Consider the following 25,240-nt stretch of genomic DNA (forward strand, 5'->3'; position numbering starts at 1 on the left):
AAGGTGGTGTTTTCCCCAGATTTGGGGGCAAGATAGATTCGAACCCAGTTACTCTATATATGGAAAGCTGCTGTTTGCTTTTTAGTTAAGATTTTTAAACAATTTCCCCCATTTAAAGAAAGTTAAGTTACTCACTTCTCCTCACCACTGCTTCTTGCTCTATACAACAAACGCAAGTTTGATGAGGAAATTTTTATTAAGGTATCCATACAGAAAAGTGCACAAAATGTAAGTTTAAAGCTTGGTGAATTTTTACAAACTGACCACCACCAGCATTCCACAGCCCCCCAGCCTTTCATTCCTCCTTAGTCTCCAATCTCTGTGCCTCAAGGATAACCCTTATCCTGACTTCCAATGCCATAGTTCAATTTGTCTGTTTTTGAATTGTACATTAAGGGCATGAAACAAAATGTGCCCTTTTGTGCTTGACTTCTTTTGTACCACATTGTGCTTGCAAGATTCATCCATGTTCTATTTGAAAGATTAATCAAGTTGTGTGTAGTTGTATTTCATTCATTCTCATTGTTCATTGCTATCGATTGTTCCATTAGGTGACTATACCAAAATTTATGAATGTATTTTATTGATAGAAGCCACTTGGGTAATTTCTATTTTGGGTCGTTATGAAGAGTGCTGCTATGAACATTCCTGTGCACAGTTTTTGGTGAATATATGTAAACTTTTTCGTTGGCGAATATAAATGTAGGACTGGAATTGCTGAGTCATAAAGCATTTGTTTTTTTAATTGAGAAATTCGAACTAATATTTCAGCATGGTTGTACCAATTTATACTCCCACCAGCAAGCTGAAAAAGTTCTCTGGTTGTTCCACATCCTTTTCAACAGTTGATATTTTCTGTATTTTTGGTTTAGCCACAATGATGGCAAACATACCCTTATTAAAGAGACAGATGGTCAGATAAATCCCTGGCCTGTTACCTTACGTGAACTTGATTTTGGCAATGTTAGCTAGTTCATTCTCTCTTAATGAAATGAATCTAGGACAGATTGAGTGCATTCATCCACTGAAGTCTTTCAAAAGTGAATGATCATCCAACCCCCTGCCACTGCCCCCCTCCCCCAAACACAAATGGTCTTAGCTCACAGTTACCAGGGCCTCCTGAGAAAGCAGTTTTTGCCAAGACTGTCTTTTTCCAATTTCTTTGGGAAGAGATTTTACAGGATTTCCCCCATTAATCAAAACAATTTGTGCCTTTAAAATGTATCTCAGTTATTATAATGTCTATGTTTAGTTTATAATTTCAGAGTGATCTAGAAGTGGTTATTTATATCTGTTTATTTTGTAACATATGCCTTTTATATTTTTCAGAATTCTACTTTTCGCTGAAAGAGTCGGTACTGAAGAAACAGAATGTTCTATCAACTCACATTCCTAGAATTCCTTTTTGGTCAGAAGTGTAAGTCTGTTGATCCTTCCAAATTTTGTCTCTCTGACAAGAAAAGAAAATCCAGAAGAGAACATTTTGAGATCATATTGTTTTCCATTGCCCTTGTGTTTGTTTTGCTCTGTTTCACTCTATTATCCAACTAATACCATTCTGCCTATTATTTACCTATTTTAAAATAAAGACTTGGAGTAATTTTTCATATTTTTCTAGAAGTCTCCCTTGATTAGAAAGGTATTTCTGGGCAATAAAACTTAAGTTTTGACTGTGAAATTCTGTCAATAATTTGAGAAAGTTTGAAATTTCTTTCTGTTGTATGTACAGTAGGTGATCTTATGAATTCCACATGGATTTTATATGCAACAATCCTTCAGTAACTAGTTTCTAAGAAAAATAGAACCTTTTCCATACTTAATTTACAGACCTAGCTTTCAATTTCCTCTTCATTTTGTTTATGGTAAGTTTTGCCATGAAAACATAAGTGATTTTAAAATAGCCAAATATATGTAGTTTTTTCTTTATGGTTTTTGAGATTCCTATCCTACTTAGGAAAGCCTTCTCCACCCCAAATTTATACAAATAGCCTCCTACCATTCCTTCCAATATTTTTCTTTAAAAAAAAAAAAAGTAGGCATCCAATTCTGGATTATCAATCATATCAGCAGCATTTATTAAATTAGGCACTCTTTCTCACTAAGTTAGATAAAAACCACATATATACTTATCTTTCTGTGGATGCTCGACCATATCTGACTAATATATTTATATATTTATGTGCCAATATTACATGTTTTTGATTACAGTGACTTTATAGTTATCTTAGTATCTGAAATTCTCTCACTTTGCCTTACTTGTTCTTATTCAGTATTCATAAATTTCTTGGCTACTTTTAGAGATTTATTTTTGCATTACATATTCCAGAATTATTTTATATAGTTCCACAGAAAAGCTCATTGAGATTATAATTTGAGTTGTGCAAAATTTATGTATTAATTTTAGAAATACCAACATTTCTATGACAGTTCTTAATCTCGTTGTTTTATGTCCTGCATTTGCATTTCAAATTTTAATTTTTATGTCTTAAACTATTCTTGCTATACTTAGGTCTAAGAATTTTATTGTTTTGTCCATATTATACATGTATATTATTTTTCACTTTAGTTTCAAACGTTATTGTTAGGACTGAGAAAAAGTTATTGAGTCTCATCAAGTGTCCAGTCAGAGTTAATCTTGGGACTTTTTCAGGAGCTGCTAGAAGGAGATACTCAAAATGAAAAACATCTTGTCATGAGGAACCTGGGAAACAACTCAACATGAAGGAAAATAGAATCTAGAGGTGGAGACATAGTAAGTACTAGAGCTATTATTTGAATTTCTGGAACAAGCCATATCTGAAACCATCATCATTTGTCCTTTTCAATTACTCAAGCCAATAAGCTTCCCCTATTTCCATTTGATTTAAGCAAGTTTAAGTAGGTCTTATTTTTCTTTGCTTATCAAATAAGGTATGTATAGACATTTGAACTTGACTCTTCCAGATGACTTTGTTGCTGGGAATCTTCAGAAAACTGCCAAGTTACACTCTACTACTGTCATGGAAAAAAATAATTTAATGGTAGTAGAGCTGAACTTAAGAGAGGTGTTGAAATGTTACCAGAGATGTGTAGGATGAAACTGAGATTGCTTCCTTAGAGCCCAGTTTTAAGAGGTACTGATACAATAAAAAGTATGGGGGATTACAAATACAAAACTGTAAAAATAAAGCAAATCAGTTGTGTGAAAGGATGATGAAGGACACTTATCTTCTATTGCCTGTACAATATAAATTTGATACATTAATATTTCCTTTCTAATGGAGAGTTTAGAACTTCATTTGACAATCATTATTTTATTCAAGGCATTTTTATTAATTAAAAAACAAACGTTAATTGTAAGTAGCATAATTATGTTCTTTTTTGTGTGTGTGTGGTACGCGGGCCTGTCACTGTTGTGGCCTCTCCCGTTGCGAAGCACAGGCTCCGGACGCGCAGGCTCAGCAGCCATGGCTTACGGGCCCAGCCGCTCCGCGGCATGTGGGATCCTCCCAGACCGGGGCACGAGCCCGTGTCCCCTGCATCGGCAGGTGGACTCTCAACCACTGAGCCACCAGGGAAGCCCTAATTATGTTCTTTTACTCGAAGAAAATAGAGCTTGAACCCACTATGATGTTCTGAAGTTTCTTTTGTGCCCACCTGTTTATCCAGAAAGCTGGTTTCTTCATTATTGGCTTCCTTACAACCCATCGCACAACTCTGATTTTGTTTATGTTTCAGCTTTAAAGTCATACTGAGGCCAGTCAACAGCTTTCAAATATTTGATCATGTCTGAGATTATATTTAGGGAACTCCTTTGCTTCCTGTTGAAAAATAGTTGAGGCTCAAATAGGATTTGGAATGACCACTTATCACTCAGGGTTTCAAAACGTAACTTTTGTATCAGTTGATAATTCACTTATTCATTCTTTCATTTCACTCCACATATGTTTAAGTGGGTATGACTATAATCCAGGCACTTTTCTAGGCACAGCATAAACATCACCGGAAAACAAAGATCTTGCTCTCATGGAACTTAGATTCCAAAAAGGACAGAGCAAATAAACCTATAAGCAAAATATAAATTATGTCAAGTGGTGGTAAGTACTATGAATTAATGTGAAGTAGAGTAAGGATAGAGAATGCAGGTGGGGAGGGGTGAGGATCCCCTTTCACATGATAGTGAGGAAAGTTCCCTTTGATAAGGTGACCTTTATGCAAAGAGTTGTAGTGAAGTAAGTACTAAATGGATATCTAAGGAAAGCACATTTTGGACAAGTTAAGAGACTCTGAGACACAAGTATGCTAAGCATATTTAAAAAGTAGCAAGAACATCTAAACGGCTGGAGTAGATTGAGGATCCAGGAGAAACAGGCAGCACGTGGAGGGGGGCTTGATCATAAGGGATATGATATTTGTTCTAGAAGATTGCTCTGTTTGTATATGAGAATAGACTGTAGAAGGGCAAGTGTAAAGAGCTACTACACACCTGCAAGATGGTTGCTAAGAAATGACATTAAATTTTTCACCGTGGAGGTCATTAATGACCTTGACAAGATTAGTGTAGAAAAAATAAATTTTATGTTTCAAAATTATACATTTTCTTATAACATTTCTTATATAGAAAAGTTACACATTTTCTATAGCACCCTCTTCTGGGCTTTCAGTGAAGCGGCTATTACAGTAACACAGAAGAGAGATGATGGTGCTTGGACAGGGAACACTAAGTGAGACATGGTCAAATTTGATACATTTTGAAAATAGATGAAGAGAATTTGCTGGATGTGAAACAGAGGGCTTGTATCAATGTTCTATCAGAAAAGATATGGCACATTTAATTAAGATAACTAGTGACGTGTTTAATAAAGGAATTATTTAGAAAGATGTGAGCAGGGTATAGAGGAACACAAGGAATAGTACAATGCCCTGAAGAATGAATATAAAAACCTGAGTTAAGCGGAATTTTAACAGACTTGCCTTAAGGAAAACACCCAGCTCAAAATTGCCCCATGAGGATATAGATGAAGGAATCAGTACTTTGACCTGCCTCCACAGGAGCAAAGGTTCCCATTGACTAAAACCAATTGCAAAACAAAGGACAAGGGAGAACCTTGATTTAGCTCCTACAGGTCAGCTTTCAGTGTCATGCATCAGGGTGTGGAAGGGTGGAGAATGAATCTGGAGAGACAAATGGAAGATATCCAGGATGACTCTATGCACTTGGCTCGAATAACTAGAACTGCATGAGGATCAGTGTGTGTGTGTGTGCGTGCGTGTGTGTGTGTGTGTGTGCATGCGTGTGTGTATGTGTTAAAAAAAGATAGATCGAAAGAAATTGAAGTAGAATTTTGTATAACACAGTTTTAAGATGGCAACATGACAGTAAATGTGAATTTTTAAAAAGTGTGTCCAGACTTCCCAGAAGAAGTTAAGATTGAAGATATAGTATTAGGAATTTTAAGTCTAAAGCTGGTATTTAAACCCCCAGAACTGGATGAAATCACCTAGGCAATGAGTACAGATGGAGAAGAGTTTATGAAAATAATCCAGAGGAACAGACAAAGGGGACAGCAAAAACATTTTTTTCAAAAAGGAAGAAGTCATTAGTTATGTCAAAAGCTGTTAATAGCTAGAGCAAAATAATTTCTGAGAAATGACGTTAAATTTTTCAGTGTAGAGGTCGTTAACGACCTTGACAAGATTAGTGTAGATAAAAATTTTGTGTTTCAATAGAAACTATGCTTTTTCTGACAACCCTTCTGGGTTATCAGATTGGAGCCCAGTTCATTGCCTTTGAGCTATTTTGCAACTCTTTGTAAATGTGGGTAACTGATAGTAAATTCTGACTTGTCTGATAGTATTTAATGAACATTTTCTATCCAGTTTGGTAGTGACTTGATTGGCTTGGAAAAACCACAGTTTTGTCTCCATTTGCAATTCATTTCAATATTCCTTCAATCCATATGAATTTGTACTGTTTTGAGTTTTCCTTTGAACCGGTTATAGCATGGGCCTGGTTCTATTCATAAGAATAAAAGAATTTCTTTAACACACGTCCATTTTTCATCTATGTTAAAATCATGATTTTTACCTTTTTCTGAAAATTATCTTTTAACATTAGTTTTGGTGTAGTGATGTGGGCAAAAAATTGACTCAAATATATTTAATAGAAAATGGGGTCAAGATAGCTGATTTGATATTCAGAAAAATCTTTTTTGGTAAAGCACATTGAAAAATTTCAATACAATTTAACTATCACTTTTTTAAAGCTTGGTGGGAAAGCAGAGACCTGAAATGAAAAGAAAGCCATGAAGAGGGGGTGAGTGAGTACTAGATGTGCCCTTGGGACAGGAAATGAAGCTTGGGACCAGAGCTGAGTAGGAGGTAGGACCCCTGGCATAAGCTGGGATTCTTCAAAGGGCAAAATCTCGCGGGAAAAAGCTGCTTTCCATTACATGGAAATGGTGAAAGTATTTGCCTTCTTTCGTCTTAGCTCTAGTTGAGGTAGGATAAAAGAAGAAAAATTATCCCTGAGAATTCTAACCACAAGCTAGCACACACCTTGTTTGTTTGAGGAACTGGAAAAAGGCAGGTTTAAAGACAACGGAATGAACTCTTGGCTAGTTTCATGTCTGTCACCTCCTTGTTACCCTAATGTTGCCAATGATAACTTCTCAATTTCATTAGATAACTCAGCCATGAGGGTATCTCTTGATTCACATTATGAAAGCCCAAACACGATTCTTTTGTTGCAGTGTACACATGCAGGTAACAGGCTATTAAAATCTACAGATTCCACCCTTCTGATCCCCATATCACAAGAATTGATTTCTTACATTATAATGATATTTACTTGAGTTTTTATTTTGTCATTTGATCCTCCAGTTAATGTATTTACCCAGGCAAAAACATTAAAAAATGAAAAAGTTGTTCTCAAGTAATTTCCTCCTCTCTCCTCACATTTTTTATTTTCTTTGAAACCAACACTATTTTCCTTGGCTGAGATGGACAGTTAGTTAAAATGATATTTCCTGGGGAAAAAAAAATTCTCAGAATGAGAAACTAAACTTGAACTAAATTGTAAATGTCTTAGTCCAAAATCTCAGAAAGAGCATGTATTTTTAAAATAAACTTGGACCTTTCTCTGAGCTCCACTCCCATAATAATTCAATTTGAACCTACTTAGGTGCTCTCTCACTCACATCCATCTGATGAAAAGCAAAGCAATTGGGGGAAGTCCTTTGGTCTCGTGCCCATTTGGTTACCTCTAGATGCCTTGTCTTAGTTCATATAGGCTACTGAAATCTGAGAGCCCTGGGTTTCTGTCCCATCTGGAAGCCCAGCAAATTTTGCAGAGGCTATGAACCTGAGCCCAGACTCCAGCCTCTCAAGCATACCATGCAGCCATCCCATTCCCACCTAACCAAAAACTCTTCTCACTTCCTGGGATACTGGGAGGAAACCAGCTGCAGATTCCAACTGAGAACTTCCAGATCTCCCTTCACATCCTCAACTTCTGGAGGGCACATCCTCTTCTTCCTCCTCTTTTCCAGGAGATACTTGGCTCCCTTTCCCTTCCTGGGCATAATCCTTTCAAGTACTAGGAAGACAATTATCCTTTGATTCCTACAGCAAAACCTCGTATAAGCCAAGAAAGCATGAAAGGACTGACTACCTTCTTGGAGTGGATGGGAGTGGGAAAAAGTGCATCAAGGAAAAAGCACAAGTTAATATCTCAATCAATTATACTGTCTCACAACTTTTGCAGGAGTACCCTCCCCTCATAACCTGAAATACCTGATAAAAGAAGGCAAGGCCCATCACTAACATGCCGTTCAATTTGTGAGTGTTTGAAGGAGTGCCCTAAACCTCCATCAGTAGCCTAGCCTTTATAATCTGATTACACTCACCATTTTTTTATTCCTGAGATCTGAAACCAGAAGGAGGAAGGAAACTTAAATTAAAAATGTCACCACTCATTTATTTAAAAGTTATGTCATTCTACATATGCGGATGCATTATATTCTCTTGCAGTTTATCTAAACGCTTTACACTAGCTGTACCCTTCAGGACATTAAAGAAATGGAATCATCTCTTGACTGCCCATGGGCAGATGAGACTGAGGTGGAAAGACTTTGCCAGGAATAATAGATGAATGTTGCTTTTGGTAAGAGACCAATGGAAATATGTTTCCTTTTTATAAAAGGCTTGTCAAATATTCATTTATAATTAAATTAAAGATATTGTTGCACTGAAAATGAGGAGTAATCATTCCTCAACATACTAGAAAGCTATCTTGGAGCATAAGGGCTCACAGACAGATGACACTTCAATGAACATGTGTTTGTAGGAGGCTGACCTGGGCCAGGAATGAACGATTGTTAGCTTTAGTTTCTTGGGGATGTGTTAATTGATTGAGAAATTTAAAAGTTGGATTTTTGTGATTGCTTTTTTAACCTGTCAGTGTGTTCTTAACTAAAATCGTATTATATTGACATTTTACTCTTCTCACTCATTATTTCAGTGTGAGAAATAGGTCAGGGAAGTAAGCATTCTGTAAATATCCTTTTACATCACATTCACTGTGTGGAACTGTGAATCTCTAAAGTTCCAGTGACTTTGTACTTATGAAGGGGCCACGGAAGACATCTGTGAAAACCAGAAGAAAACCTCACAGGAAAAGCGCTGAATAAAGGATGGCCATGTGTGTTGGTGTGCCAGCACTTCTTCATAACAGCACCACATTTCCAATAGTCTCCTGTTTCATTATATGACTGAAAATATAATTTTATTTAAAGTTGGCATCACTAACAAATAGTCAAATCTCAATTCCCAATGTTTGATTGGTTGTGTGCTTTTCTGTTTTGTTTTCTTTTTGTATGTGGGAGGCAAGGGACCCAGCCAGCCTTTCTGGATGTTAGAATATATATACTCTAGCACCACCTACTGGGCATTAGTTTGCAGTGCCCCAAATTACAAAAAACTAAACCCCCAAATCTGATTCTTTCCCCAAACTTTCATTTTCTTGCTTTTTCTCCTCCCTACCTTTTTATTTCCTGTTGCTTCTGTATTCAATGTTCTTTATTTCCTTCTACCTATTAGAAATATTCTTTTTCAATATAATTCTCATACGCAGTTTTCTCAAACAAATACTTTTACGACATGTGGACAGATTGAAGATGAGGAAAGAAAAGGTTCTTGCCAGGTCTTTACCTTAAAGTGATAACTAATGGCAAATTAGATTCAGAAAGGCATTATTTTATATATTAAATATTAACATTAATATTTAGCATTTCTATGCCTAGACTCCTTTGAATCCCGACTTTTCCACTAACTAGCTGTGAGGCTGCACAACCGCCCCAAATCTCTATTTTCTCACTTGGAAAAAAAAGCATATGTATTATGCTAATAATACATAACTCAGAGCAATGCTGTGAGAACTGAACGATGTGTATGCACACAAACTCTTTGACAGGGCATCTTTCATGCGGCAAATGTGCAAAAAAGATTTTCCATTATTATTACCTTTCTGAAGACAGAGTCCATATTTTCATTCATCTCTATCAGCTTAGAGTGCATAGCAGGGGGCTTATACATGGTAGAAACTTAATAAATGCTTTTTGAATTAACTATCTGGAAAACATGAAATTGTTTGCAAATAGTGATACTGTTCCCATCCTTGAAATTCTAATGTTTTTCTTTAGAAAGCTATTTGAAAACATTTAATCACTTTTTCCTGTCTGAATACATAGCAGAATATCTACTGTGCGTAGTATAGCAGGAAAAAAACACATTATTACCATGGCTATGAGCCAACCACTCTGCTAATCACCTTGTAGATATTATTTTATTTCCTGGACAGAGGGTCCAGAATCTTGATTTTACTCTCAGTTTTATTATTAACTTTCTAAGTAAAATTTGAGCACTAGAGCTTAGTTTCCTTGAGAGAAGGGTGGGCTATACCGTGTCTAAAGTTTCTTTCAGCTCTGTTATCCTCACTAGGATTCTGCCAGCCATATAAATTAGGGTTGAAATAGAATAATTCAGCATTTATACTGGCATTCATTCTGTTTGCCTCTATTCTAAAATGAAAGGAACAAGTGAGATGGAATTATAGATAATTAGAGCCAAGAGATCAGAGGTCATATAGCCAACCCTCTACCCATATTTAATTAAACACACACACACACAGAGAAAGAGAGAGAGAGAGAAAGAGAGAAAGCGAAGTATTCTGCCCAAGATCATAACAATAGATGAAGCAGTATTAAGAGTTTATTCCAGAAGAGTTGGTGGAAATGGCAGATCAGACTTTTGTATACTTTAGCCTCTCCATGATAGGAACAAAAGAAAATGCAGTGTGGGAGCAAAGGTTTATAAGTTAGCCTAAAATGTAGTTGTGATATTTTTAGATGGCCACTTGTGAAATGTATACCTGAGCAAATCTAAAAACACAGAGACCATCTAATATGTATCTTCAGAAAGATTCTGAGGTATACTACACTGAGGCAATTTATGAAATAAGAAACCCTTTCTTTAAATTTAAATTACATTGTAGACAGTTTGGAAGGAATACTATAAAGTCACCCATATTTACGTGGCTCCAAACAATCATTTACATAGTTTTAAATTTTTTTTCTATGCATATATTGTATATATTGTAATCATAGTGTTCATAAAACAGTTCTGTTATTTGATTGTAATTTTTGCCATAGTGTTACATAGTCTCTTAGGTATCAAATGCTTGCAAAGTATTTTAGCAAATGACCATATCATAATTTATGTTAACATCCCCCTATATTTCTGAGCATTAAATTGTTTGCCTTTCTTTCTTTCTTCTTTTCTCTTCTCCCTCCCTCCCTCCTTCCCTCACTTCCTCCCTCCCCACCTTTCTAGAATTTTAAATAATGCATTGCAATCATGGCTTTCTCTGATTTTTCTATTAAAAAACTATCAGAGTGGTTGTCAAATTGCTGTGTCAATTTGCCAAATTTCCTTCTACCAAAGTGTGTCGCATTTAACAATGCCACCAGTAATATAAAGTCACACAAGTTTTGCTCTTCTCTCAAATGCAATGGGAATGACCATAACCATTTTAGTTTATATACAAGTATTTTCATTACTAATATATTTGGATTTATTTTTATTATGAGAGGTCTGTGAGAGGGCCACATGGCAAGGAACTGCAAGCAGCCTCTAATAGTTGAGCTCGGTTCCTGGCTAACAGCCAGCAAGAAAATGGGGACTTCAGTCCTAACACCACATGGAACTAATTTCTGCCAACAGTCACATGAACTTAGAAGAGGACTCCAAGCTCCAGAAAGAAACACAGCCTGACCAACATCTTAATTACAACTTTGTGGGATCCTGAGCAGATGACCAAGCTAAGTTGTATCTAGACTCATGGCTCACAGAAACTGAGATAGTATATGTTGTTTTAACCAATTGAGTTTGTGGTAACTTGTTTTAAAGCAATAGAAAATTAATATACCTTGTATTTCAATTCAGTTTTAAAATATCAAAGCTGTATGATTTTTATGTAAATCCAGTTAAGTCTGCACATAAGTTTGATGAGAGAATTAAATCTTGACTATTTTTTTTCACCACGGCTGCATTTTTGGAGCTTAAAACAACATTTGGAAGTTAAACACAAGTTAGCAATTCTACTTGTATGTATTTACCCAAGAGAAATAAAAATGTATGTCCATATAAAGATATAGTCATAAATATTCATAACACTTTGTTCATAATAGCTTAAAACTAGAAACAGGCAAAACAGTCTAACAACAGGTAAATAGGGAAACAAATTCTGGCCTATCCATACAGTAGGAGTACTCAGCAACAGTAAGGAATGCACTACTGAAATACAAAAACATGGGTGATTCTCAAAAACATTATGCTGAGTAAAAATGAAAAAGCTGGATATAAAACAGTACCTACTGAACAATTCCACTTATATAAAATTCTAGAATAGGCAAGACTGATGTATGGTAGAAAGATCAAAGGCTGCCGATTTGAGGAAATGGGGATAAGGAACATTTTAGAGTGATGAAATGTTTATATCCTGATCATGGATTGCTTACACAGGTATATACATTTGTTAAAACTCACTAAGTATACACTTATTGAGTTCATTTTAGTGAAGAGTTCATTTCAGTGAAATTATACCACAATAAGGCTGATTAATGAAAATAGCATCTGGTCATAGTAAAACATTCAATACATATTTGTGAATGGATAAAACTTTACTTAAGGGCAATTTTATTCTTTAAATAATTTGCAAATTTAGGAAAAAATTATTTTCCATAATAGCCCATATGGGCCAGTGTGTAAACAGATATAACAGTATGGGTTTTGAAAGTGCACGAATGTCACTAGTTATTAATCTCACCTGTCTGCAATGGTGAGTTATTTGTAATAAATAATTTGAGAAGTTTGTCATTTCAGAGCAATCCAGTGTTACTTTCTTTAGGTCTTGAGGATTCACATGAGTTTTGTTCATCATAAGATTTCTGAAAAGATTTGTCATAAATTGATCAACTACACAGTTTAGAAAGTCATAAAAACATTGAGAATTACAACAATACATTTTGATACTGGAATTAATGCAGCCTGAATAACAGTAGCATATTGTGTTAAGTAAAATGGCTTAAAAAATTGGGGGTCCCATTATTCCTTAGGAAATAATACAATGCTTTCATGTCTTTAGACATATTAAGATAGGGTGATTCTTTTACTAGGCATGAGTTTAAAATGATAGATTTTAAAAAATAAATCACAACATTGAGAAAGTTAATATTCACATAGAAACAAAACAGATATAGTAAGATATTTTGTAGGAAATTTGGCAATGCCTATTAAAAGGCAGAGGAATATAACTGAGGTCTCAAACTATTTTTCTTCTCCTTGCTTTGCTTTCAGGTGTTTCATGAGGTGGTATTCTTTATCCAAATCTCCAATAAGGTAGGATTGGTTAAAAGCTATGACTCCACATTGAAAGCAGTGATTTTATTAACTAATGGTTGATATAAAAAATAAAATCCAAGAATATGTCTCATAAATTCATAAGATCTCAAAGTACCTTTCGAGATCCTCTGGTACATCCTTCCAAATGCTTTATGGTACCAGGTGTTCGTCGCCCATATGCAATGATCTGTTTTCTTGTGCTCAAACATCTAAGGATCGGGCTTCCCTGGTGGCGCAGTGGTTGAGAGTCCGCCTGCCGATGCAGGGGACGCGGATTCGTGCCCTGGTCCGGGAAGATCCCGCATGCCGCGGAGCGGCTGGGCCTGTGAGCCATGGCCACTGAGCCTGCGCGTCCGTAGCCTGTGCTCCGCAACGGGAGAGGCCACAACGGTGAGAGGCCCGCGTACCGCAAAAAAAAAAAAAAAAAAAAATCTAAGGATCATTTTTTGTGTACATGAGCAGGTAGTGGATTCTTTGCTATGCAGCTAGGATATCACAGTATATAACATGGACCTGATAAAAATAGATATGATCATTTTTTGACAGAGACTTTAAACTTTCTCTTTAGCACTATTCAACTATTCTCTTCCACCATAACAGACACGTGGACAAAGTTTAAATGGGCAATAGGCTGGGAAGTTATGAGAAGGATTCAAGAATCAGGAGGGTCAATGGATCAGATGTCATTTGAAGTTCATTATGGCTCCAAGATTCTATGATTCTGCGACTTTACTGATGCATTTTTATTCTCTCCCCCAAAATTCAAACAAGTGAGCTGGGACTGTGTGTGTTTAGTGCAACACAATGGTTTTTGCATGTCTATGTGTTATAGGAACACCAAGTCTTTTTTGTAACTCACCCCGTGTAACTTGAGGGAACTGCTGTGTTTTGTTTCAATATAGTTCTGCACTGTTGTAACACAATTTTTATTTCCATGACTTTTTTGAGCAAAATATTATTCACATTTTGTGAATACTCAAAACCTTTTCTCCAATTTTATGTTTTCTTTTTTCAAGGCTGTAAAAGTTTGTATTGTGTACTAAAACTGCCTGCTTTCTCTGTTACGACTTAATGGATAATTTTTGAAATTACATATAGACGTATTATCCTTTAACAAATCATTCAATTGTTTTATATTAAGGTATGCCCTATTGTTGAGATTTTCCATTAAGTGTCATTTTGTCTATGGATGTTCTCTAAGCTTCGACCATTTAAATTATTCAGGCTCTATACCTCACCACTCCTGTACTCAGATAATTATTTATAAATACTAACTCTGAGAACAAAGTTGATCATTAACCTGGCATTAAACTGTGCAGCTTTAACCACTGACAAGAAAAAAAGGAAACAAAAGAAAAACAGGCATAAAATTTAAAACAGAATTGTGACATTTAAATGTTTATTAAGACATTCATATTAATAATAGGATACTTTATAAATACTTTATATATAAAGTTGATAGTGACCATCATAACTCCAGCATCAGTTTTTACTAGGCTTTCAAGGTTTAAGATACCAATACATCAACATTTTCTTGCCTTTAGCATTTGAAAGCTAATTAGGTGCTTCAATTAAAGGTCAATGACAAGAAAGAAGAGATATGGGGATATATGTATATGTAAAACTGATTCACTTTGTTATAAAGCAGAAAATAACACACCATTGTAAAGCAATTATACTCCAATAAAGATGCTAAGAGTCCCTCCCATCAGGAAACTTGCACAAGCCTCTTGGATAGCCTCATCCACCAGAGGGCAGACAGCAGAAGCAAGAAGAACTACAATCCTGCAGCCTGTGGAACAAAAACCACATTCATAGAAAGATAGACAAGATGAAAAGGCAGAAGGCTATGTACCAGATGAAGGAACAAGATAAAACCCCAGAAAAACAACTAAATGAAGTGGAGACAGTCAACCTTCCAGAAAAAGAACTCAGAATAATGAGAGTGAAGATGATCCAGGACCTCGGAAAAACAATGGAGGCAAGGATTGAGAATATGCAAGAAATGTTTAGCAAAGACCTAGAAGAATTAAAGAACAAACAAGATTATCAATCACAGTTTCAATTTCATTACCTGTGATTGGTCTGTTCATAATTTCTGTTTCTTCCTGGTTCAGTCTTGGAAGGTTATACCTTTCTAAGAATTTGTCCATTTCTTCCAGGTTGTGAGGGATTTATACCATGCAGCCCACATAGAAATCAAACCTATGGTTAACCCAATGTTCTAATCAACTGCTCTACAGACATAAACTACAGTCTTGATGATGGTAAACAGCACAAGAAAAAGTCTATATTAAAATACCACCATGTTACCTTTTACCACATTACTGAGCATCCTTTCAAATAAATAGAATATATTAGCAAACAGTATTATGTCATCATGTGCTAAAAAGCAGCAATAAAATGTACTTATAAAAAGCAAAGAATCCTGTATGAAATAACATATACTTTAAATTTTGAGATATGTGTTTTGAAAATATTTTTTTTAATGTTCCAGAAATTTGTGGGAAATTGTTTAAAACTGTATAAATTAAGGGGTTTGTTGCTGTTGCAGTTAAGTCTTTTCAAGTAACTGACTGCTTACTTGAGTGGAGAAAAACAGCTCTAAGAATAACTTATAGGGCTTCCCTGGTGGCGCAGTGGTTGAGAGTCCGCCTGCCGATGCAGGGGACGAGGGTTCGTGCCCGGTCCGGGAAGATCCCACATGCCGCGGAGCGGCTGGGCCCGTGAGCCATGGTCGCTGAGCCTGCGCGTCCGGAGCCTGTGCTCCGCAACGGGAGAGGCCACAACAGTGAGAGGCCCGCGTACCACACACACACAAAAAAGAATAACTTATAAAACTCAATACCAGACTTTTAAAGGCTATTTGTTTTTTTTGTTTTGTTTTTTTTAATACCAGACTTTTAAAGGCTATTTGTAAATATGTTTCACAGAAAGTTTCTACCTGTACTCTAAACGGGCAAGAAACAGAATGGGTAAGTATAAAAAGAACATTTTATTAACTGAAGTATCTCTAGAGGATAGCCAACATTAACTTAATAAATAAATGTGGAATGAATGGATATGTAATCATGTGTAGTGTTTTAAATCTTAAAAATGTCTTTAAAAATTTTGTATTTTCAATCATAATTCTAAGATACTTTTCCACTATATTCTTTCCCTGGATCTTGACTATCCACAATTATCATGAAAGAAAAATATACACCATATCTACCACTGAGTTATCCATTTGTCTTCTGGAAATAAAGTCATTCTCCCATAAAGAACACGTAATTAATTATTTTAAATAATGGTCTAAATGTTAAGGGTATATCACTATATATTTTAGTTGTATAAACTCTTAAAAAGTTCTAGTTTTTCAGCAATTAATGTTATAGCCAGTGGGAGTCATATTTTTACATATCCTCTAAGTCAAAATTTATATTTACAGTTGATATTTTGTTACCATTAAGTTCAAATGATCTCAGCCAACTATCCTCTTGTTTAATTTGCTATGATGGCATGAAATATCAGTGCTTTAAAGAAGTGTGGAATGAGAGTATGAGTTTGAGGTGATAAAAATAAGTTAAATTAAAACTCATGTTTATAATTGCATACTATTTTAGTTTAATTTTTGTCATAAAATTCTCTTCCAAGGCTTGCAAAGTCAAAAGTTAAGTGTTCCTCAACATTTTCATGGGTTTCTTGAGCTTTGAACCTAGCTTACTAACTCATTAATTTTCAAGTCATCTTGAAATATTTCCTATGGAATCCACGGTGATTTATCAGGTGCTATAAAGTTTAAAAAGCAGAGAAATATTTAATTTATTTGAAGATGCGTTTGTGGGATACTATATATATTTTTGGAAACACTATTCAGTTATAATGTGATTACTTTATAAAACTTCTACCTCTTTTAAAGTTCTTTTCATGTTCTCTCTTGTATCAGAGATAAGTATGTACAGTTCTAGGATAAACATTCTTAACAGTTAAGGTTATAACTAGGATGTTGCTTACAGATGGGAATATTGTAGACAAGGAAGTAAATCTGAAATGTTTGTGATAGTAAGAATAAAATAAATATTCATTATATTGAAATGAATTTAAAAATTTAAATATAGCAAGGGAACTAATAGCAATTTGTGAGACAACTAATGATTACATTTCACCACTGAAAATGAATAATTACATTAGTAATTGAAGATCAATTTTAACACCAGTCATTGTGGGGGGGAAAAAAGAAAAGAATGCAAATGAACTGTCTTCCCAGTTTTTCTGTAGTCTTAAAGAATAATCTTGATTAAGAAGATTACTGTCTCTGGCTTGGCTGGCTCTATCATTCTGATTTTGTCCAGTGCAACCGGGAATAAACATAATTGTGTGTTTATTTTTATTTCTTTCTTAGACCTAAGGCAGTGTTCTGTTTTTCAACAAAAGTATCTTAGTAAGCTAAAAGGGTTTTTTTTCTTTTCCTTTTAATCCTAAGAAGGTCTGTTTGAGGTATATGCTTCTTACTTATATGTAAATTTTACCAATTTTTTTCTAAATAAAAAAGTGAAAAGAAAACATCTCTCATGTGAACTTAGGTATAGGAAACATCTTGTTCTACCTGAAAAATAATTTAGATGCTGTGGTTGTGAGCCTAGTGGGAGTCTGCCTTATGTAACTGCTGTGTGTCTGACTCTAAGCTACCAGATGCTGGAAAGAAAGGAAAATGAAAACTATAATCTTAGACAACTAAATCCTTATTTCCAGCCTAGGAAGACATGAGTGTGTAGTGTGTAGTGTGTGTGTGTGTGTGTGTGTGTGTGTGTCTTAGTTATAACCTGTGATTTGGTAGATAACCAGTGATTTGTTAGAACTCTAAATTAAAAGATACACATCTGGCTGTTTCCTACAAAAGTCAGAAAGAATAAATCTTCACTTTTAAAGATATAGTTTTGAAGATTCTCAACTGTGGTACAGTATGAATTTAGTCACTTAGCTAGATAATGCACTTTACCTAAAAGCCAGAACCTACCTCTCAACATGACGTTGTGATTTTTTAAAAGTCTTTTGAGAGAAAAAAAAAAGTAGACGTCTAAAAGAAAATGGCATATATACATTTGGGTATCCATGAAATAAATGCCTTCAAATGTATTCCTTCTGGATGTCAAGCAACATGATGTTTTCAATTTTTTTATACACTGTCTTGCATTACAAATTTAAATATCGGAAGGATATTTACTTGAAGGTCACCAAATTAATGTTGTTAAAAATTATTTTAGTTATTCTAAAGCCGTGAGAAAGGATTACATTTCCAAGCTTGTTTATACTCTCTTGTTCTGTGTCTACATCCAAATCCCAGGAAATCATCTTCCCTGGGGACACTGTTGCATTTGGATGGCCATGTGCAAGTTTCAGATTTTTCTGGACTTTTTCCCAGCTCCACTCTGATTTCTTGCAATTCATGGGCAGCTGAAGAAAGAGGAAGAATAAGGAAGAAACTTACAAGAAATTATCATTAAAATCACTGCAGATATTTCATTAATGAAAAACTTTAGAAAAATGCACTGATGAGATAGTGTCTGGTAGAGTTTATTATACATTCTAGTGAGGGAGAAAAGAAGCAAAATGCTAAACACATGCATTAACATCATTAAAGACTGTAGTAAATACCAATAAAGAAGTAAATAGGGAGCTATGGTAATGAGTTTTGATTACATAAGGCTGGTTAGGGATGATTTCTCAGAGGGGATGGTTTGTGAAGTGTATCTTGAAGAGTGGAAAGAAGTTGACCATGGTGACAAGGAGACGCTTAGAGTTCCTGCTACACTAGGGGCTTCCTCACATTTCTTTTCATGGTTTTCCTTGAGCGTGGAATGTGTGCTCCACTTCTACCCTGTATGCTTTAGTACTCAGTGCAGGCATTTATCTGCTTGGAAGTTATTCCTGAATCTGTCTTTGTTTTTCTTCTCCAGGATGTGTTAGATACACTTTCTTAGTGCTCCCTTAAATAATCCACAAATATCTCTCTTAACATACTTCCCTTACTGCACTGAAACTGTATGTCTTTATGCCTTCACCCTGTCTCGTTCCTCTTTACAATCCTAGAATCTAGCACTTTGCTTCATAAATTGTGATTGAAAAACTGATGGGTTATTATTCACAAAAACTGCAAATGAAACTTTGAGCCATGACAGAGCAAGGATACAATAAAAGCTTCGAACTGAAACTCCATCAGGCCCAAACTATGAATGGTAAAGTACACTTGTTCAACCTACCTTTTCTCTCTCCTATTTTCCCATTTTCTTTGCTTGCTGAAGGAAATGTTCTTTCTTTCCATAAATTTGTCATTTTTCTTCATCAGAGCCTATATACGTTGGAAGAAGCTAAAAGGAGAAGGGCAGAACAATGGATTTTCCGTTATTTAAACATTGTTATCTTTATATATGATTGTTTTTGAGACAAAAAAAGATACTTCAAAATCAGTTATAGTCTCAAAATTTTTTAAGTGAATTTCTAGAGAATATTATTAAAATTATGTCTGAATGCTAGAATATAAATTGAGTGAATTAACAGAGAGATGATCCATTCAACTGTAGTATTTGGTCAGTTAGTAGGTGACCAAAGTAAGCTATTAAATCACCCCATAATCTGGAGGTGAGGTTGAAAGTTTTCATTCAAGTTTCACTATATGTGTTTATCAACTGACTTTTTATTATGAAATTAAATACTTCTCACCTACTGTCTCTGTGGTAGGCAGAATAGTGGCATCTGAAAGATGTCCTCCCATTGGATGTCCTAATCCCCCAGACCTGTGAATATGTTAGGTTTCAAGGCAAAGGAGAACTAAAGTTGCAGATAAAATTAAGGTTGCTGATCAGTTGCTTAAATTAAGGAGATTTTCCTGGACTATCTGTGTGGGTCTAATGCCATCACAAGAGTTTGTTTTTTTAAGATTTTTTAAAATAAATTTTTCTTTATCATTGTGTTCTGAATTCAAAACATTTTAAAATTTTTATTTATTTTTAATTTTATTTATTTTTGACCACATTGGGTCTTCGTTGCTGAGTGGGCTTTCTCTAGTTGTGACGAGCAGGGGCTACTCTTCCTTGTGGTGTGCAGGCTTCTCATTGCGGTGGCTTCTCTTGTTGCAGAGCACGGCCTGTAGGAATGTGGGCTTCAGTAGTTGTGGCACATGGGCTCTAGAGCACAGGCTCAGTAGTTGTGGCTCACGGGCTTAGTTGCTCCGCGGCATGTGGGATCTTCCCAGACCAGGGATCAAACCCATGGTTTGATCTTCCCAGACCAGGGATCAAACCCCGTGCCAATGCAGGGGGATTCTTAACCACTGCGCCACCAGGGAAGTCCCTTTAAGATTTTTGTGTGTGTGGACCATTTTTAAAGTCATTATTGAATTTGTACAATATTGCCTCTGTTTTTTTAATGTTTTGGTTTTTTGGCCACAAGCCATGTGGGATCTTAGCTCCCCGACCAGGGATTGAACCCACAACCCCCTATTGGGAGGCAAAGTCTTAACCACGGGATGGCCAGGGAAGTCCCCTAATAAGGGTTTTTAAAAGTGGAAGAAAGAGGCAGAAGAGGAAAGTCAGAGACAAGAGACGTGACAGATGTGACAACAGAAGCAGTGTCAGAGAGATACTATATTGCTGGCTTCAAAGATGGAGGAAGAATTTAGAGCAGCAGCTAGCGTAATGGTACCATGGAGTCAAATAAAATACGTGCTATGATGGCAGCCTGCAACATTCAGAGACATTTGCAATGTTAATGCATTTGAATTATTAATCTTTCCCACTCAGCATCTTATTAGGTTTTTTTGTTTTTTTGTTTTTGTTTTTGTTTCTTTGCGGTACGCGGGCCTCTCACTGCTGTGGCCTCTCCCGTTGCGGAGCACAGGCTCCGGACGCGCAGGCTCAGCGGCCATGGCTCACGGGCCCAGCCGCTCCGCGGCATGTGGGATCCTCCCAGACCGGGGCACGAACACGTGTCCCCTGCATCAGCAGGCGGACTCTCAACCACTGCGCCACCAGCGAAGCCCTTATTAGGTTTTAAATGGTCAATATTTAGCATCACATTTCTGGAGAGAAAATGAATCCCTGTCATATACTAAATTTAAAATAAAAGGCTTACACTTGGTGACAAAAGAAAAAAAAGTTGGCGGCAGAAGCACAAACCAAGCAATACGGGCAGCTTTAGAAGCTGGAAAAAGCAGGAAATGAATTTTCCCCTAGAGCTTACCCACCTCTATTTTAGCCCAGTGAGAGCTGTTTGGGACCTGTGACCAGCAGAATAAGGTAATAAATTTGTGTATTTTTAAGCCACTAAATTTGTGGTTATTTGTTAAAACTACAATAGCAAATGAATACAGTCTTCACTCCCCAAAACTGAAGTTTCAAAAGCAACTCAAGAGAAAAATAACTTTGCTTTTTAGTCAAGTACACTGTTAATTTTGTAATTGTATGAGAAACATTTTAAATTAAGATTACAGTTAAGGAGAAAAACTTCTTGTACTGACTCAGGTGAGAAAACCAAGAACTAGTCAGCCGATTCCCCGAGGTCCAACCTTCTAATTTTCCCCTCGTGTTTCTCATGGTGTGTCCTAAGTCTCAGAGTGTGAAGAAGTTTCCAAAGTGAGTTGGGGCTGTGAAAGCTCTGTTTCCTCTTCCAAGGGACCAAATATCAACGTTGACACTTGAAAGGATACAGAATTCTACAAATTATCTACAACTCCATTTCAGACTTTTAAAAATGTAAACACATGATTAAATACATGATTGCAGTAGTTTTCTGCAAACAAAAAAAAAAGTGGAGTAACTGCAGGCCAATCATTATTCTTTAGCGCAATTTATCCATTGCATTTTACCTTACATAAGAAGATGGCTGCAACTAGTTTTGAACCATTTCCGTTCTACCAACCAAGAATACAAACAGCAGAAGGAAGAAGAGAAGAAATGTGTGGTTAATAGCAGGAAAGATGTTTAATATTAAAAAGGAGCTGTTTGCTCTCCAGTACTAGCTAGAATTATCTCTATAGGTCTATTTAGTATTTTATATAGAATTACATTTCTAGGGAACAGTTTACATTCCGACATTACCTTCACTGGATCTTACCAGTGTTTGTTCTTCTGTACTACTTGGTCTTGACCTGATTCAAATATTTCTTTGGTATCTTTATTTTCCTCTCATGGTCATTCTATAGAGACATGAGAAAGAATCCGTAAAAGTGCATTAACTAAATGTAATCTCTTCTCCTTACTACTCAGGCACATTCTACAGGATAAAACCTCAACAAACCCCTTACTGTAGAGAGAGACAGTAATGGTCAAGGCCACCCACCTCGCACTGTGCTGGTATTAGGAACAAGAAGAGTAGCTGGGAACTCTGGATCACATGCTTCCCCTGCACTTGGGCATGGTTAGCAAGTCACTTTTCAGCCCAGTGATAATCAACACCAGCCTGGAGCTAAAAGGTAACGCAACTGTCTTCTGTGGCCAAGTCTTGACTTAATAAACGTATCAGTCTTGAAAGGTTACCTTTTGGCTTCAACAAGCTAATCTGAGTAGCTTAAAAACAGAGCTTTAACAGAAGGTAACCTTAAACGTGAACCCCACTCAGGTCTGTACACAGGCATTTTTGTTTTGATGATCTTTCCTGCTCTTTCAAAGCTTATGGGGATTTTGCAAATCATGCTTTATTTAGCGTTTCTGTAACTCCCTGTAAATGAGAAGAATGATAAATTTAGTGATAGAGATGGCTTATATTTGGGGACACTGGAAAAAGATCAAGGTCTTAAAGAAATAGTAGTAAGTTCTTTTATGCACGCACATCTCCCACTGAGTTCCATATCGTAAGCACCACTGATTTCACATTTTTTATTTCACAATATCTGATTTTCACAAGGTGTCTATCTATTAGCATTTTGGGGCCCATTTAAAAACATCAGCAACAAACTAGAAATAGAGCCAGAAGTTTATTAAAGAACAGGTCGACTATAGTGTCTAGGCCATCATAAGACAATCAAAACTCACATTTCCAAACTTCATTAAGGGAATGATGAATACTCACTGTTACTTATATGAAACATTTTATACACTGAAGACAGAGACTGAGTGTGAATTACTGAGGACATTCATTTCTCCCCACTAGAATGTAATCTCCATGAAGGAAGAGATTTTGTTTGGTTGGCTCATTGCTGCATACCCAGCACTTAGCATACTGCCTGGCCCAGAGTCGACGTCTAATGAACATTGATTGAATAGTTCAATAAATTAAAAAGAGTCTGACACAGTTAGAAACTAATAAAAGAATATGAAAAAAATAGTTAAACTTAATGCAGGCATCATTGATTCCTGAGTACCTCATAACTGGATGAAATTAAAATACTGTCTGATGTACTGATCTGCTGATGTACATGCCTTTGCTGCTGTGGATCAAAATCAAGAGAACTGTGGAGATAAACTTTATTGTATAAGCAGAAAATTAATTTCATACTAGAAATGGATGGATGATGCAAGTTGAAATGGACTGTCCATTGATGTTCCTAATGTGGTAGCAGAAAAAAAAAATGGTGTCTTAAGTGCTTAGTGTTTGATGTCATTAATAGTTTTGTAAAACTCTACAGTGTAGAAAGGTTTTGATACTAAACTGTGCATTGTACATAGCTCTAATGCATTTTATTGCCCACCAGTACTTCTGTAATGGTAGATGGTTTGTGCATTCAGACTCTGAGGCATTAAACATAAATGACTTATAAATAAATAATGTCTTGGTGCCTGGGATGCAGGTTTACATAGCTGTTATTAAATGCCTACATTAGTCCACCTGGATTGCACTCCTGCTATGCACAAAAAGAAGACGCCGTTCAATTCTGTCAACTGGTTCTCCATATGCTCAGCGTTTGTCAAGCCTATGCATATGGGACAGGAGTGAAAACGTGAATTTTGTGTGTGTGCGTGCATGCAGATAGCGTTTTTGTGTGTGTGCTTGCATGCATATGTGTGTGTGTATTTGTCTAGATGTCTTCCCACCTATAGACCCATAAATTAAGTTCTTAGTAGCTTTTAGCGTATGCACATATGACCAGATGTGCATAGTTTCCTCTTCACTGTTGGTCAGTAGGGGGAGCTGTCACCTGCCTCTGCAGCATGAGGGTGCAAAGGCAAATTCATTTTCTGTGAGGACCTGTACATCAGTGGTATCTTTTCTCAAAATAAAAACTATAGATTTTGATTGCTAAATATGTCAGTACATCAATCAGATAAATTAATACCTAAGAAAGAGTACCATAAGACATGTGATAGTGCATATTATTATAATTTTTTAACAGAAAATGGGTTATAATGCAAGAAAATAAATTAGGTCAATGGTAGATTATTAGCACTTACGTACCATAGCATAGCTATGATAGAAAATGTGTACATCCTTCATCTTCTCTTCTTTTCTCCTAAGCCCCATTTGTTTGATTATTTGTCTTTATGTTGCATTTGGTGCACATCCTTTGTCATCTGCAAAAATTGAGAGAAAAATGGAAAAATTAAAAAGTAGGAGAAGAAAGGCCTATATGACATATAAACCAACTTTTAAAAATTTAACATGATGTTTTCAGGATTCATCTAAAAATTTTTGTCATCTACTACATACAGGCCCTATATTAAACACTTAGACATATTCTTATTTAATTCTCAAAAATTATCTTCACAGTTGGTTTTATTAATCAAATTTTACTGGTGTAGGAATCATTACCTGGGGAAGATGGGAGACTTCTTCAGGCTCACACTACTAAAAGGTGGTTAATTTGACATTTGAACCCAAGTTTTTGACTCTAATTCCCGTGTAATTTTCTCTTCTCCTAAACTACTCCTCCAATCAGCTGTTTGCCCAGTGGCTGGTATCCGCCAAGTACGTGGGATTATTCTCTTCTCAGAGATAAGTTTCCTTTTCCTCATTCTCATGGTCTGCACTTGAGAACAAAATCTTGCCTAATTTCACCATGTGCTAAAGGCGCTGATGTCATTCAAAGAATCTGTTATTTTTATGTTAAGAAGAGCCTGCCATTCTTCTCTGACCTGGTTGGGCCTGGCCTACAGCAGAATGTTCTGGGAGCCTTAGGTAGTGGTCTTGTCACCTGTCTAGAATATCAGGAAACGCACAGAGATTAAGAGGTTGAATCATTAAGAAGCTGACTGGGGAATAAACAGAATCTGTCCACATATCCCCGCTGTGGCTTTGATATCGATTCTGCATTTACTACGATGTCTGACACAATTATAGTGCCTTATAATTGCATTTTGAGGTATAAAGAAAGATGCCTTAAACCTAA

The 25,240-nt window shown here is 36.0% G+C and overlaps 1 protein-coding gene and 1 long non-coding RNA gene across 3 annotated transcripts in view; one reads left to right on the forward strand and one right to left on the reverse strand.

Annotated features, from left to right (window-relative positions):
- The window catches only part of LOC109549894 (cytochrome P450 1A5-like), a 248,868-nt gene that overhangs the window by 184,455 nt on the left and 39,173 nt on the right, over window positions 1–25,240 (forward strand). The window contains exons 10-14 of the mRNA XM_073806222.1: window positions 1,330–1,417; window positions 2,651–2,752; window positions 15,873–15,914; window positions 19,012–19,157; window positions 22,185–22,390. The gene's annotated coding sequence lies outside the window, so the exon portion shown is untranslated. The remainder of the gene's footprint in view (window positions 1–1,329; window positions 1,418–2,650; window positions 2,753–15,872; window positions 15,915–19,011; window positions 19,158–22,184; window positions 22,391–25,240) is intronic.
- LOC109549895 (uncharacterized) overlaps window positions 14,261–25,240 on the reverse strand; it is a 38,821-nt gene continuing 27,841 nt past the window's right edge. For both annotated transcript variants that reach the window (XR_004527013.2, XR_012332550.1), the window contains 4 exons: window positions 24,310–24,425; window positions 22,033–22,114; window positions 19,182–19,289; window positions 14,261–18,375 (listed from right to left, as the gene is read on the reverse strand). This is a non-coding gene — a long non-coding RNA (uncharacterized lncRNA). The remainder of the gene's footprint in view (window positions 18,376–19,181; window positions 19,290–22,032; window positions 22,115–24,309; window positions 24,426–25,240) is intronic.

Source organism: Tursiops truncatus, chromosome 6, assembly GCF_011762595.2.
Source record: "Tursiops truncatus isolate mTurTru1 chromosome 6, mTurTru1.mat.Y, whole genome shotgun sequence".
NCBI lineage: Eukaryota > Metazoa > Chordata > Mammalia > Artiodactyla > Delphinidae > Tursiops > Tursiops truncatus.